A 15,851-nucleotide genomic window follows, 5' to 3' on the forward strand; every position below is an offset into this window, starting at 1 on the left:
TTGATATCGCTGATGCGCTGAATCCCGCCTGTCGAATCTAATTCGATCTCGACATGCGTCGACGCAGCAACGGTGAAGCCGTGGCAGATAATTTAAATTTACTGGTAACATTATACAAACTGGCGAAATAGGATGCCAGCAGCTCTTATCGTAAATGACAATAAGAGCTAATTAAAATTTATTTGCTCTGAACCGGAGCACGAAGCGGGCAAATAGAAGTTATGAATGCCAAAACAATCGGGAATTACGTCGAAAAAATATTACTGTATCCAATGCTTTCCATCTGAGTAAAGGTACATTTTATGCGGCTTATTGAAATTGAAGGTTATGTTTCTACATTTTCGTTTGCCTAACACTGATCACGATTAGCTCGGTTCCATTAAACTTACAACCAATTAGGTATATACACTACCCAAATTTTGAATGTTTATGTCACTTCTGGAGCATTTATTCAGTATATTTATCAACAAAACGTCTTAGATAAATGCTGCTTCTTTTTCTTATTCTCTTGACTTGATAACACTACAAATATCTAAGACAAAAAACAGGTTTTCTCTCACCGTTCGATAGATTTTTTATCAATTTTTGCCTTTCTCATATAGAAAGGTTATGCAATCACTCTGAAAAACGTCAACCTAATCCCGGCCCGGAGGGCCGAGTGTCATATCCCATTCGACTCAGTTCGTCGAGATCGGAAAAAGTCTGTATGTGTGTGTGTATGTATGTATGTGTGTGTATGTGTGTGTGTGTATGTATGTGCGTATGTGTCAAATAATGTCACGCATTTTTCCCAGAGATGGCTGGACCGATTTGCCCAAACTTAGTCTCAAATGAAAGGTGCAACCTTCCCATCGGCTGCTATTGAATTTTGGATCGATCGGAATTCTGGTTCCGGAATTACGGGTTTCAGAGTGCGGCCACACAGAAATTTCTCATATAAACTATAGGAAAAATTAAAAACTGAATTTTTATTTTTGATGCTAAATGTGTTCAAGGTGCATGAAACGTCGAAATTTGATGCAAACTCGAAAAAAAAATTTGACTACGATTCACTTTTTTGGATTTTGGCACATTTTTGCCTTTCTCATACAGTTAACTCTCTCTATGTCGATATTGAAGGGACCATCGACATAGGGAGAGATCGACATATAGAACACAATGATTTTCTTTGAGACAAACTTTTCCTTCAGGACATCATAATGCATACCGGGAAATGAAGATAGATGCACGTATTGGGGGGAGTAGCGTAGTAGACGCCGAGGTAAAGTGCACTCGCACTGCAAAACATCAAGTTTGCTGTTTGAGAAGGAATCCCTTATTTGCAGTTTATAATTCTGCCCCACATGTAGGGGAGCATGGGGAGACTTGACCAGGTTTTCAGCTAAACCTGCATAAATCTCTAAAAAAGTTTTCAATCCTTCCAAAGTCATTGAGATATAATGTAAAAAGGTTTCGAGTTCATAATTTTTCGCGGAATTTTTAATTTACTTTTTCAAAAATTATAAAAGTTTGTCCGAGATAGTTTTTTTTTGGTAAAGTCTCCCCACTGCGGGGAGACGACCAAGGCCTGAGGAGACTTGACCAAGAGAATTTTGAAAAATCAGAACAAAAAATGACAAATAATACTGTAATCCTTTTTTTCCATATTATCGAGGTCATTAGGTAGCAGTAAAAAATATAAAAGGTAGGGTTCGTCGCGGTGCGGATGTGGGCGGTAAATGGATTGTCCGCACCGCAACCGCAAAAAATAATAAACCTGCACCGCTTACCGCAACCGCACTTTATTTACTGCACCGCACCGCGCGGTAATGCGGTAAATGCGGTAAAATTTTTATATTTAAAAAAAAAGTGTTGGAAAATTGTTCATTTGTGTAACAGTATATAATAAAATGTTATTTTTATTCACACGAAATTTAACTTTAAGAGACTCCTCAGAATGTTTACGAAAAAATCAACTTTTGCATTTTCTATTAATAAAATTCCGTTCATTTTAAGGCAAACATTATACATTCAAAAAAGGTTCTACTGCAGTAATAGGAAAACTTTTATTTTAGCAACCCTTCAGTTAATTGAAAAAAGGGGAATAAAAATATAATAGGAAATGAAATTGCATATTTTTTCTTTAAATTTTCAATGCTTTTGACATATGAAAATAACCTTTCATTCTTAAAGGAATTTCACCAAAAAAAATTTAAAGTCGAAATACCAGTACTTCTATATAGTAGCGCATATATTCCAATACAGTGAAATAAAAACATATTGTATTTCATCAATAAGAACGACGCCATATTTGACGAAAAAATTGCTCTATACATTACATCTAATCAGGTGTCCGGTCTCAACCGGTACAGAATTATTGAACATTAGAAAAACTGCTAAAAATGTATGATTTAGCATACAGCAGAAATGATTTTTAAAAATAGGGGGTTTTACGGACAATATATCTCAAAACTCTAACTTCCGCATTCTTCAAGAAACAGATGTATTCTCATTCAAAAACTAAGATTGCTCCCTTTAAAAATGTATGAAGTATAATTTTCCTAAGGCTAGTTCAAAAGTTCTAGCATTTAATGTATTTTTCTCTAATATTTTACCAATAAGCCAAAGGCAAAAACTTCAATTGCAGTGAACGGGAGTCAAACTATGTGGTATTTGGCAAAAAAAAAGCTTCAAAAAAGCTACAAAATAGTCTTAACTGAAAAATATTAGGACTTAATTTGGTAGAAAATTATAGTAAATTTGAATGGAAGTACGCGAAAAAAAGTTATGTAGCATACTTTTTGAGAAAGAGTCCATTAAAATTGACTGTAGAAAAAATTACATTGAATTTACACAGCAATCAAAGAAGATAGAAATACGATGTTGAGGATCGAATGATAGAATAATCATCCAAATTTGGACCCCTCCTTATTTTGGACGCTTTCATACATTTGTATCCTTTACTGCCAATTATTGCAAATTCGTTTGGTTTGACAAAGATATATTCTTTGGATTGTGTTTAAGTCCCAGCATAATTAGTTGATTTCTAATTCCTTTAAATTAGTCAAAATTCGCAATTGAAAAATTGATATCGTATACGATTCATAATTCCACGATTACCAACAGAAATCGGGAGAAGTGATGCACTTTTAAATTGGATTTAAGAGAACAAATTTATTGTTTTTAAATGATCTAATAATTTTGTCTCTATTTGGATCTTGCATTTCATGTATTTGAAAAGGTTAGTTTGTGAATTTTTACTTAGAAGTATCAAATAACTAGTCCAAAATATGTCGTAAAAATAATAGCGTCAAAATATTTCGGACACAGCTAGATTTTCTTTCGTAATAGCAGTCTGTTTATCAATTTAGAATAATCAAAATTATCACTTCATCAATTATTTTTTGCGGTGGGGTTGCGGTAAAACCGCGCGGTAAAAGCTCTTTCCCGCACCGCATCTGCGTGAAAAAGCGTCTCACCGGTAATTACCGCAACCGCGGCGAACCCTAATAAAAGGGTTGCATTTCATAAATTTCGACTGTGTTTAATGCATTTTCTTTTAAGGATTAACTGTACTGCTTACATTGCATATTAACACGTCACGAAAGCAGCCATATAACTACTAACTTTGTTTACTAGTAGAAAAAAATATAGACTGATTTTTGATGTGGGATTTTTTTGTGACGTGATTAACACTAATAGTAGGTACGACAGCATAGTAAATATCAGAAAAACTTCTTCGGCTCATTGCCACTTGGTCATGTCTCCCCATAAAATCTTGGTCGTCTCCCCAATATTAGTTATTGCGTTCAATCTCGTGCAAATTTTAATAATAACTATTTCAATGTTCCGATTTATGTAAAATCATTTCACTAGTTCATAAAGTATAAAAAAATGTATGAGTACTTTAGAAGTAATTATTTAGCGAGTAGATATGTCCATACAAAGTTTGATACAAAATTACATTATTTAACGCAAATTTATTAAATACGGAGTATTTTCTATAAGGAAAGAATTTTTCATTCCAAACTTTAAAAATTACCTTGATGGACCAAAACTACTATAAAAATATTTTTGAAATTTTTTAAAAAACCTAATAGAATACGTCACAGCCAATAATAGAATTCTGCGCTTGGTCAAGTCTCTCCATGTTCCCCTAATTGATATTGTTTTGATCACGAAGAATGATTTCCGTGCTACAGATGGCTGCATTTTAAATATTTTTATAGCACTTTTAAGTTAAAATTTTGAACCTAAAAATTCATAATTTCTAGAAAACCTCGATATATGCAGTTTAAGATAAATTCGTTTTACAAATTTTCGTAGGAAAACATTGAATATCCACATTACCCCAAATCATGTCTTTAATAGCCCCTACATGCAGAATATTGATATAGGACTTAGCGCCCTGATCGCCAATTTTCATTTCATTATGTATATGCTTTGTGATGTCCTGAGAGAAAAAAAAAACACATCGACATAGAGAGAGAATAATTCAGGCAAATACAAAGCTAGGTACATCGAGATAGGGAGATATCGAGATAGAGAAAATATCGACATAGAGGAGTTTTTATACGTGCGATCTGAAGGGACCTACGAAATATTCAAGATAGAGAAAAATATCGACATAGAGAATATCGACATAGAGAGAGTTAACTGTATAGAAAGGTTATGCAATCACTCTGAAAAACGTCAACCTAATCCCGGCCCGGAGGGCCGAGTGTCATATCCCATTCGACTCAGTTCGTCGAGATCGGAAAAAGTCTGTATGTGTGTGTGTATGTGTGTGTGTATGTGTGTGTGTATGTGTGTGTGTATGTGTGTGTGTATGTATGTGCGTATGTGTCAAATAATGTCACTCATTTTTCTCAGAGATGGCTGGACCGATTTGCCCAAACTTAGTCTCAAATGAAAGGTGCAACCTTCCCATCGGCTGCTATTGAATTTTGGATCGATCGGAATTCTGGTTCCGGAATTACGGGTTTCAGAGTGCGGCCACACAGAAATTTCTCATATAAACTATAGGAAAAATTAAAAACTGAATTTTTATTTTTGATGCTAAATGTGTTCAAGGTGCATGAAACGTCGAGATTTGATGCAAACTCGAAAAAAAAATTTGACTACGATTCACTTTTTTGGATTTTGGCACATTTTTGCCTTTCTCATATAGAAAGGTTATGCAATCACTGTGAAAAACGTCAACCTAATCCCGGCCTAATTTTTTTTCGACTCGTTTAGGGTTTCTGGATTTTAACAGGGGCGTAGTTGATGGTTTACGGAGAGGGGTTACACCCCCCCTCTACTGTTCGCGCCCCTCCTTTAAAAATCTCCTTAAATCACCCCTCAGACCACCACCCCATCCAGCCCTCATACCCCTCCCTTTCAACCCCATCATCTTTAAACCACCACTATATCACAAAGCATACCAATTTAAGCTGGGGAGTCGTTCGTTCATGGGACTTTCGCCCTCCTCACATACCCACCCCCGCATGACAAAATGAGTTAGCAAGCAGATAACATTGATCTAATGCTGATTAGGCTAATGAGGTATGATATTTTTTTGTTTCAAGTGTTTCACCGTCGACACGTAGCTCATCAAGTTCGTGGCTGGCATGCCATTGTGTATAAGTGCAAAGTGTACTAAGAATGTAATGGACATTTCCACGATTATGTTGAACATAAAAAGTCTCCGTGCCATAGTTTAGAGAAATGAGAAAGGCACAATTGCACCGCTAGGTGGATTAAAACAGGTTTTTTTATTTTCGATCAGTTTATTTATCTAAAGTACTATTTTCAGTTAAACCTTAAGCATTATAAAATTAAATCAAATGGTTTTCAATTTAGCGCTGACTATTATATTATAATAAAGACGAGAATTTCCGTATCGATTTCGTCTCGTCAGTATCTGACTGAACCGATTTGGCCACCATAAGTGTTTCTTCACACCCGTGATTCGTTGTAGAACGCTAGTAACTACTTACTAACCAATCATTATCTTATCTTCTCTTACAGGTACGTTTCCGTTAAAAACTTGAGATGTTATACGTAAGTAATGCAGGTTGCATCCAGCGCGAGACTTACTGGAAAGAGGTTTGCGAAACTTCGTAGTCAGATTATTTGAAGCATCTACAATTTTTACATGATTCTAAAACAGCGATTACACAAATTTGGACCCCCGTTCTAAAATGCGAATATCTGGGGCCCTATTCTCACAGTCACGTCACCTAGTGACTAGAAGAAAATTTCCTTCTAGTCACCAAGTGACGTGACTGTGAGAATAGGGCTCCTGAAGGAATTGAATTAGTATTGTACGTGCGTCACTAGCTATTCAAAAAATTATAATCTTGTGAATCCTTGACAGAAACGAAGCCAAACCACAAAAAAAATCGATTCCAATTTTATCCCACATACCGAATCTCGAGTGGGTTTTCTTTTGGTAGCATATCATAGATAACAATTCTCTCACAGACCGTACCGTTGAACAGTGTATCCAATTATGTCAGTTGGCCATTTCTGTGTGTGGTTAACAGAGTTCAAATGTTTCTTTTTTCTAGCCTCTCCCATGTTCAACCAACACAACTCAGCTGTTGTATTCGTTCCCCGTATCATGCGGTTAGCAAGTGATCGCTCTCCTCAGTGTTTTTTATCTACCGTAATGGAAAGCTACTTTGGATCTAAGGGGTGTTTTAAATGTCATCTTTTTTATTAAAACAGCGTTCATAGCGTTAATGTTGAAATTAGAGGTTTTGAACACGGAAAAGCTTTAGCTAAATTATCATGAAAATCAATCAGTATATTTAGCCAGATTTGATCTCACAAGCACTATTAAACATTTGATATTTTTATATCTCACTTACTATTTATTAGGTGTTACAAGTAAAATACAACGGGTTTCGAATATTGGAGTATGAGGAGGCTAGTTTTGGCCAAAGTAGGACTATTTGCCCCCTGAATTATGCGTTGCGTTCGACTGTGGTTTTCATGTTTGATGCTATTCATATACACTGATCACCATGTAATCCACCAAGTAGTGAGGGAATAACTATGTTATATGGCACATATTTATATTATACTCATGGCATCACCAAGAGCAACTATATTGTTGAATCCAAAACTACTCTCTCTCTCTCTCTCTCTCTCTCTCTTTTCTATAATGAGCTACCTAGCGGCTGCCCGTGAGGTCAATAGCCACAAGACGGATGCTTTTGCCTTTCTTATATAAAGAAAGGCTATGTAGTCACTCCAAAAATGCACATTTTAGCCGAGTCCCGGAGGGCCGACTTTCATATACCATTCGATTCAGTTCGTTGAGATCGCAAACTATCTGTGTGTATGGATGTGTGTGTATGTCTGGTCAAATAATGTCACTCAATTCGCTCAGAAATGGCTGAAAATTCCCACATAAACAGGTAGCTTTATGCTGTCCGAATGATGTAATACTTATTCAAATGGGTTCGATATTACTTGGATTTGCGGGTCTGGACCACTAATGATCAATCGAAGTAGCTTTGACCACTATGACGGTTCTTGATGCCCCCGGAAACTCCACAAGCTCCTAAGCCAATTTCACACCTATTTTCCAGCGAACTCTGAACCGATTTGGACAAACTGGATTTCAAATGAAAGATATAATACTTGACTGGTTTTGAATTTCATTCAGTTCTGACTCTTGGTTCCGGAGTTATAGGTTGGTTATTGTGGTCACATATGAATTTCTCATATAAACCGGTACGACCGAAATACCTTGTAGGTAAAAAATCTATTGAAATGAAGAAAATTACAAAAAGTGTCGAAAAAACGTGACTGAATCATATTCGATCGTAAGTCATCCCAAACAAGCTCAGAGTTGTGGTTTCCTATCTAAAGCAAGCAAATGACATTGCTGGAGTTAAAACCTGGACGACGGAGTTTCGTGTCTACTTACCCGCCCACAAGATAGAGATAAATGGCGTAGTCATCGATTTGAGTTGAACATGTGTAGATTTGCTAAGCATGGAGTTGGTTGTTTCAAACATCCCACAATCTATCCAGTAAAGATTTTGGATTGTAAGTGATTGCATTCAGGATCATTCACACAGGACAGGATATAAACCTACGTCAACTCTGACTGGTGGCGGGTGACTTCCGCCTGATCTGTTTTGCCAAATTATGTCCTTTTCGACAAGGTTCGTCTGTCTGGCCGGGTTTTTGTACCGCAGGTCATGAATTGCACTGAATGCAAGCAATTGGGTAACAATATGGCGCGTTGTGGCTAGTATGCAGGTGATAATTCTTGCAGCGGAAATACTGAAAACTGTCCCTACTGTGAGGGGGGTTGAGCTCTAGAGATGTAATGCGAACAAACAGCGCGAGTAAAAATGTAAGCATGGCAGATAACTCTGATCCCCACCGTACGAGCCACAATTGTAATCACAATTGCTAATCACAGCCTCACATGAAACATTGATCGGAAGAGCTACGCGACCGGGATATCCCACCAAATCGAGTCCACACAAGTGCTTCATCTGAATGAATAATAAGTGTTTTTGGCAGGCTTGGTTCTCGACAGCGCGATTCAAGTTCGGACGAAACGCATATCACATATGCGAATATTCGAGGATGGCTTCTCACTCTGTGGTGGGGCAAAGAGCGCTCAGATTTGTACGCGGATAAGGCTTCCACGTATGAAGACTTCCAGAAGATTCGAACGTCCGACAATTTGAGGAAGTACGCAACGTTGGAAACGAAATTAACGAGTTTGTTGAAAACCAAAAAAACGCGGTTATAGGCGCCAGTTTGTCCACGAATTAACGAGAGAAACAACGATGAGCACACTTTAGGGTACTGGCCGACCTATGCGCAACCGAAACAATATCAACGAGTAACATTGTCACCCTGGAGGCAAGTGACGGTGATTGCTATTCCAAAAACAGGGAAAACAAGCTTCCAATCACAATTTGTATTCGAAAAATGTTCGAGAAAATGATCCTGTTCCGTCTCGACAATTAGGTTCCTGCAAATGAATTTACGGTAAAGGGACAGTCGATTGCCTTCTTATAACAGAAATCCAATTACGAATTTATAAACACAGTCTCAAGCGCCAACATAGAAATGCTCGATCTTACGAAATCATGAATCGTAATCGTCGTACGGAACTTCTATACACTAGATAACATGTTTCAGGGCGCCACAACTAAGGACTCCAGTGAGAACGGAGAGCTCATTTTCTCAAAACGATGGCCCGTGTGAACATTCAAAGGCTCTCGCGAATATGCAAACAACTACCCTTTATAAAAAAATGAAATCAAGCGCGCGAAAGTATCCACACGCTAGCATCCGCAGCATTGATACATCCACGCGATCATCAAACACATTAACCTAAAACCGCTTGTGCCGTTCGCGGTAATACAAATCTGGCCATGAATGCAAATATGCAATCGCGATCATCCGCACACACCTACACCCACTATCTCGCATACATAAAACGCTCTGGTGATCAAATCAATATGGTAACGTTTACGTCCGGAAGCCTTCAGTTTCGTCTCAAGAAACTCATACACTAGTCTCAGGGCGCCATGACCGGATACTCTAGTAATATGGGAAGACTCATTCCTTTCTAGATCTGAACCGAACACTCAAAATCGTGGATCGCGCGAATATCAAAATGCTCACGCGAATAAGTAAAAAAACAGGATTATAGAAACGAATTTATGCACGCGATGTTACATTCGCGCTACCTACACATCCGCACGATCAAACTCGTTAACATACGAACGCTCGAGCTCTGGGCGATAATATAACATTGATAACAAACGGGAACCCGTAATTGCGATCGTCCACGCAAACCAACAACCGTAATCCCATAAACATAAAAACACCGCTGTGATTGTGTGAACTTTTTAATACCTACTAATGTATAAACGCGATATCAAGTACGATTATACAAACGCGCATTCCCACGTAATCATGAATTCTTCTCGTCCGGAGGCTTATACACTTGGTTCAGTTGAACTAATAAAACAAATACGCCCATCTCCACTAGACAACACGTTTTATGATGACATGACCGGGAACTCTAGTGGTATGGGAAAACTCTCTCCTAGCATTTGAACCGCACACTGAAAATTAAGTATCAGATCCACGGTCCGCCCGCGATCATTCAACAATCGCGAATATGCGAGTGGCCGAACGGTTATAAAATCGAATTTATACATGCGAAATTACATACACGTTAGCAAATTCAACATTCAAACATCCACGCGATCGAACACGTTAACATACAATCGCTCGAGTTCCTCGCGATGATACACATAGACGAACATGCAATCGTGATCATCCACGCATATCTACGGCCAAGTTTTCGCAAACACAAAAACAGCCCCAAGCGCGAACAAATAAACGCTTATACCCAGGCAATCTCGACGGCCCTACGCCCGTACATCTAAACAGTACACTTGATATCAACAGTCAGAATCATGGCCCGCTGCAATTGGCCTGTTTCACTGGGTGACATTTCCCGTTTCGTCTGCAATTGTAGTGAGCGATTCTGACAGGGAGTCCTACCGAGAACTAAGCTCTACAGCTCCAGTAGGAGAACTCCCAACAAAATTACCTCGTGTCTAGGAACTAAGAAGAATATTTTAAAAACTTTAAGAAGAAAAGAAAAAATGTGCTGATTTTGTCATTGTCTGTGTTTTGTTAGCATAAAATTCATTAAGGGGCTGATAAAATAGGTCCTTACTCTATTAGATATACTCTAAGATTAGAACAGGTCCGTGTTCTCAATATTTGCTATCTAACGATTTTATGCTAGCTAGAACAATTTATCGCGATAATTTTTGCTTGCATTCAGCACAGACTTCTTGGCGACAAATTTTGACACTTTCTTCGTCAAAACTCAATTTCTTCAATTAGTGGAATTTGCAGACAAGAAGAAGGTTTCATGTCTTTTGGAATGAAAATTACATTCATGATAGTATACCTTTCTGCCCTTTCATTTCGCTTAGTTGCAATTTTAATGTAATGTTGAAATGAATGGTTGCGATATCTTACCACAGCCACGAATAGCTTGACCCTTGCACCGTGTAATATTGTGGCCCGGTAAGGATTTGTAGTCGAATTGTTCGTACAACTATCCTACTAAATCCTACCATTTTGTCTGCTTTCTTTTTCGCATTTTGAAACGAACCACAGAGAACAGACATCCATGATCGAACAAAAATATTAAAAAAACGTGTGTAAACATTTGAATTAATATACGATAAACACTAGCGCCGCCACACCAACCTTTCCCAACTATCCATCAAATCCATTCCGGAACCGGTCCGAAATCCTGAATGAATTCAGTATGGAATCTTACTCAAAGAAAACAACCGATTCCGACTCTATCGGTTGATGCATTTGAGCTGGAATTCATGCTGGAAGTCCGAACCGGTTCCGGACTAGTTTGACTGGGTAGAGGAATAACCGCTGTCAATTCTGTCGAACTCAGCCACAAAAAAACATGGCGACAGTAGCGCACCTGGTTTGGATATCCCAACTACCTTCGAAACCGTTAGAGATTTTACACAAGTTGAATGCCGAAGATGGACGTCTGTTCTCTGTGAACGAACTGTTGGAAACAGGCAGGGGTATCAGATATATTTTTCAAATGTCAAATGTTTAAAAGAATTTTTTTTTCATTTGTCTTCAAGAAAATTAACAGTTATGTGTCCAACAAAAAACACCTTTAACAGGCCAACGAGGGTACCCGGGTACCCACAAATTGAAATGCTCATAACTATGGCTTCCTTTAACCGATTTGGACACTTTTAGATGTTTTGGATTCAGGAACTCGTCTACTTTTTGATTCTGTACAATAGAACCGGAATAATGGATCTGGTTTTTGGTGATCCGGATTTTCCGGAGTAATGTTCCAGTACTAGGATGTGATTTGTAAATTTTAATAATGCCCTAGCAATATGAGTATCAAAACTCTTCAAACTGTCTCGGAAGTCTGTTTTTTATTGTTACGAGACCCTATGGCAATTTGAAAAATGGAATTGGAATGGAATGGCCACTCACGGCCCCACGGGAACCTGCTCCAGAATGTCCGTTCCGGGGTCAAATCACCAAATGGTTCCAAAACCACGAGATACGACCTACTGATGCAATTCCAAGAATTTTGATACCCATATTGCTAGTATTCCATTGAAGTTCGCAAATAGTACCCCAGCTCTGGAACCTGCTTCCGGAAACCCGGATTCGCGGGAACCGAACGAAGTAACCCGATTCATTTTTACCAAATCCAAAAGTGGATGAGTTCCTGAATCCAAAACGGCCAAAAGTATCGAAATCGGTTGGATATTACCTTAGTTATGGGCATTTTAGTTTTGTGGGTACCCGGGTACCCACGTCGGCCTGTTACGTAATAAAAAAATTCAGGAGCCCCTCCTCACTCCCACCCTTTCTATATCAACAATATTATTAACCCAAAAGCTTGACTTAGTAAAGTTCTAAGATGTCACAAAATTTCAATTTCCAGCTATGGATAAAACATAGGAATTTAATTAATTGAAACTTAAAAAGGTACCCGGGTACCGCGTCGGACACACAACGGTTAACATAAAAATTAACAAATTTTCCGGTCAAGTTCCGCCATTTTTTAAATTAGCCTGTTGTAGTGTTCGTTACACGACCCAAGGGAAATTCGTGTGGTCAGATTCTGAAGAGCATCGCTGGCCTAATTGTTCCGGCTATTTCGAAACTTAGTTACGTGCCTCTGAACTGAACAATTTACGAAAACTGTGACCAAGTTCTTGAAATTATGAATAATAAACCTGAAACTATTTGTGTTTTCAAAAACTAGTTCGTGCCGAATATATACATGGCGTTACATTAGAATATTTGGTTGGGTTTTTGCTTTTGTTCCCTAGACATGATTAGTTTTTGTTGTGATTCTTGTTCATGATTCGGGAATACACTGTCGACAGTCAAAAAACGTTGTTCATGATTTCAAGAGCTTATTCGCGATTATTGTGATTGCCCATCACGTTACCGTGCTTTTTCATTCATGAGTTTTCTGTCGGATTTTTCTGGCAGACATTAAAGTTCATGATTTCAGGATCTTAGTCGCTATTTTCGTAATTTCTATTCACGTTATTGTGATATTTTAGTCATGAGTAGCGTGATTCATGTTCATGATTTCAGGATCTTAGTCACGATTTTAGATATTTTTGCAACGAGTTGTGCGATTTGTGTTCATGATTTGAGGATCTTAGTCACGATTTTCGCAATTTCTCTTCATGTTATCGTGACATTTTATTTTACAGCTTACTTTCAAGTTTGACACGAAGAGTTATGTGACTAATGTTCATGATATCAGCGGTTTTATCACGGTATTCGTTAATTTTCTTCGCCTTAACGTGAACTGTTATTTTTTAGTTACCATCGGTTTTTTTACACGGAACAACGTGACAGTATGGTCATGAAAATGTGACTTATTCTCGATATCTTGTACTGTGAGCTATATCACGCACACTATTTGCGGTTCTCAGCGCAGTTTTCGTTTTCTGTCCAGACATCACAATGAACCTTATCAAATGAATATGAAATGTTCGAGGTTCTAATAGTTTTTTTATATCTACTGCTCATACCTATTACTGATCGCTAGCAGCTGGGCATTTCATGAAAAAGATTAAATGATTAGGGATGTAAATGATTAGGGATGTCTTCTAAATATCAGCAGAACGCAACATAGATGGTAAATCATGTACTTGGAATCATGAACCACCTCATGAATACATGAATAATATTTCATGATTTCGTGAACTATTTTACGATCACGGATATTGGATCGTGACTTATAAATTAGGAATCATGAACCAGTTCACGAATACGTGAATAATATTTCATGATTTCGTGAACTATTTCACGAGCACGGATATTGTATCGTGACCATTACGTTGGGAATCACGAACCAGTTCACGAATATATGAATAATATTTAATGATTTCGTGAACCATTTCACGAAAACGAATGGTAAGTTGTGACTATTATACTAGATATCGTGTACCAGTTCATAAATATGTGAATAATATTTCATGATTTCGTGAACTATTTCACAAGTATGGATATTGGATCGTGACTATTATATTAGGAATCATGAACCAGTTCACGAATACATGAATAATATTTGATGATATTGTGAACTATTTCACGAGCACGGATATTGGATTGTTACTAATATATTAGAAATCATGAATTAGTTCACGAGGATTGAATGGATTCATGAAAAAAATCCGAATTTCGTGAAAATATCCAGAATATTTTGATTTTGTGAACTAAGGTTCCTATATCTATGAAAAATATCATGAGTCAACCTTTGGTTTTATGAATAATGTTCATAAAGTTGTGAATTAGTTCGCGTTCAGAAAATAGAATTAGAAATGACTTGGCGGAAACCGTGACTGAAGTTCACAAAACAAAAATAAATATTTCCACTAATAAAAGCGTTATGCGCGCGTTACTGAAGGGAAATTGAGCATAATTATGAAACATGATTTTTGTTCATGGTCCTGTTTTCATATCGTAAAAACATGATTGTTTCAAAATTCATGGCACTTTGTTCACGATTTTGGGAGCAAATTTTTTCCGTCCGTCCTCCTCTTGAGCCGTCAGTATTCGTTTACTATTACTGAGTGTGATGACCTAATATATCGCTTCGGAATTCTCCAAGTATACCTGATTCGAAATAACTTCTGCTGTCTTTCGAACCAACAACCATTTCGACCTTTTTCCGATCCAGCAACATTGTTCAAAAAGAGTCTTTGCGATGTCCTGGTTAAAATTAAAGCTTGTGCAAATCTATACCAAACTGTTGTTTACCTCAAAAATCTGTATCGTACATAATCTATGCGAATAAAATTTTAAAAGTAAAGTGTGTTACTTTGTTACACGGTATTTTATTTGTGATGCTTACTCTCGGTATAAGTGGGTTGAATTAATGTTTTCGGATTCGGATAAAAAAGTAAAATGTTACTTTTGGGTGAATTGATTTGTACAAATTCAATACCCTTTTCTTTAACTGCTGATACTGCCTCATATACGATTCTGTTGCATAGTCCTACCATGCGACGGTACACCTATCCAACACTAGTTTCCAACTCCGGAGCCTATTCCGCACTTGCAACTGCATACATACAACGCTCACACGTTCGTAAACTTGCTGCACGTATGGCGTAGTGCGCGACCGGGTCAACTTGCGCTGCGATACCATGCTATAAAATCTTCTTTTTTATGTTTCTCCACTATCTCGTTCACGCGGATTCTCTCACTCGCTAACTGTCGTTACGCGCATAACCGAGCCTACTACAGTTGGATAAGTTGGTGCCAGGGGGTCCATCATGCGTACCACTTTTATTCGTTTGGTTTTTGCTTGAAGCGAAACTGAGTTAGTCACTAACCTCAACTGCTGTCAAAATGGATTAACCGACAGCGGGTGGGTTGGAACCTGACTCATCTTCGAGGTCAAGCAAAAACGGCATTATTCGTTCGAATTATTTATCTAAAATTTTCTGAGTAACCAATTTAAAACATTAGGCATTTGGAATAGTTGCAAAAAGTATCATGAATAAACTGATCATTATGGGCGTTATTCCGCCTGTAAGCCATTCAAAATTCAAGCAAAGAATTTAGAATAGGACGTAAGTAACAATGAGAGATTCTCTTTGGGGCCTTTCTCTTCTGTTCATTACTCGGTCGTTTGAACATTTAGTACTTAACTCTTCGCATAATATTCTAGTAGAAACAATCGGCTTTCGATATGTACTCAAAAATTAGTGCAAAGTGTTATAGTGACGTCCTAATAATCGAAAGAGAAAATTAAAAAAGAGAGGCTCTCAATGTTACTTACG

The 15,851-nt window shown here is 37.7% G+C and overlaps 1 protein-coding gene across 5 annotated transcripts in view; it reads left to right on the top strand.

Annotated features, from left to right (window-relative positions):
* Nucleotides 1–15,851, top strand: part of LOC131682547 (PH and SEC7 domain-containing protein) — a 205,462-nt gene that overhangs the window by 138,471 nt on the left and 51,140 nt on the right. The gene's annotated exons all lie outside the window — the stretch shown is intronic.

The sequence above is a fragment of the Topomyia yanbarensis genome, chromosome 1, assembly GCF_030247195.1.
Source record: "Topomyia yanbarensis strain Yona2022 chromosome 1, ASM3024719v1, whole genome shotgun sequence".
NCBI classification, from domain to species: domain Eukaryota; kingdom Metazoa; phylum Arthropoda; class Insecta; order Diptera; family Culicidae; genus Topomyia; species Topomyia yanbarensis.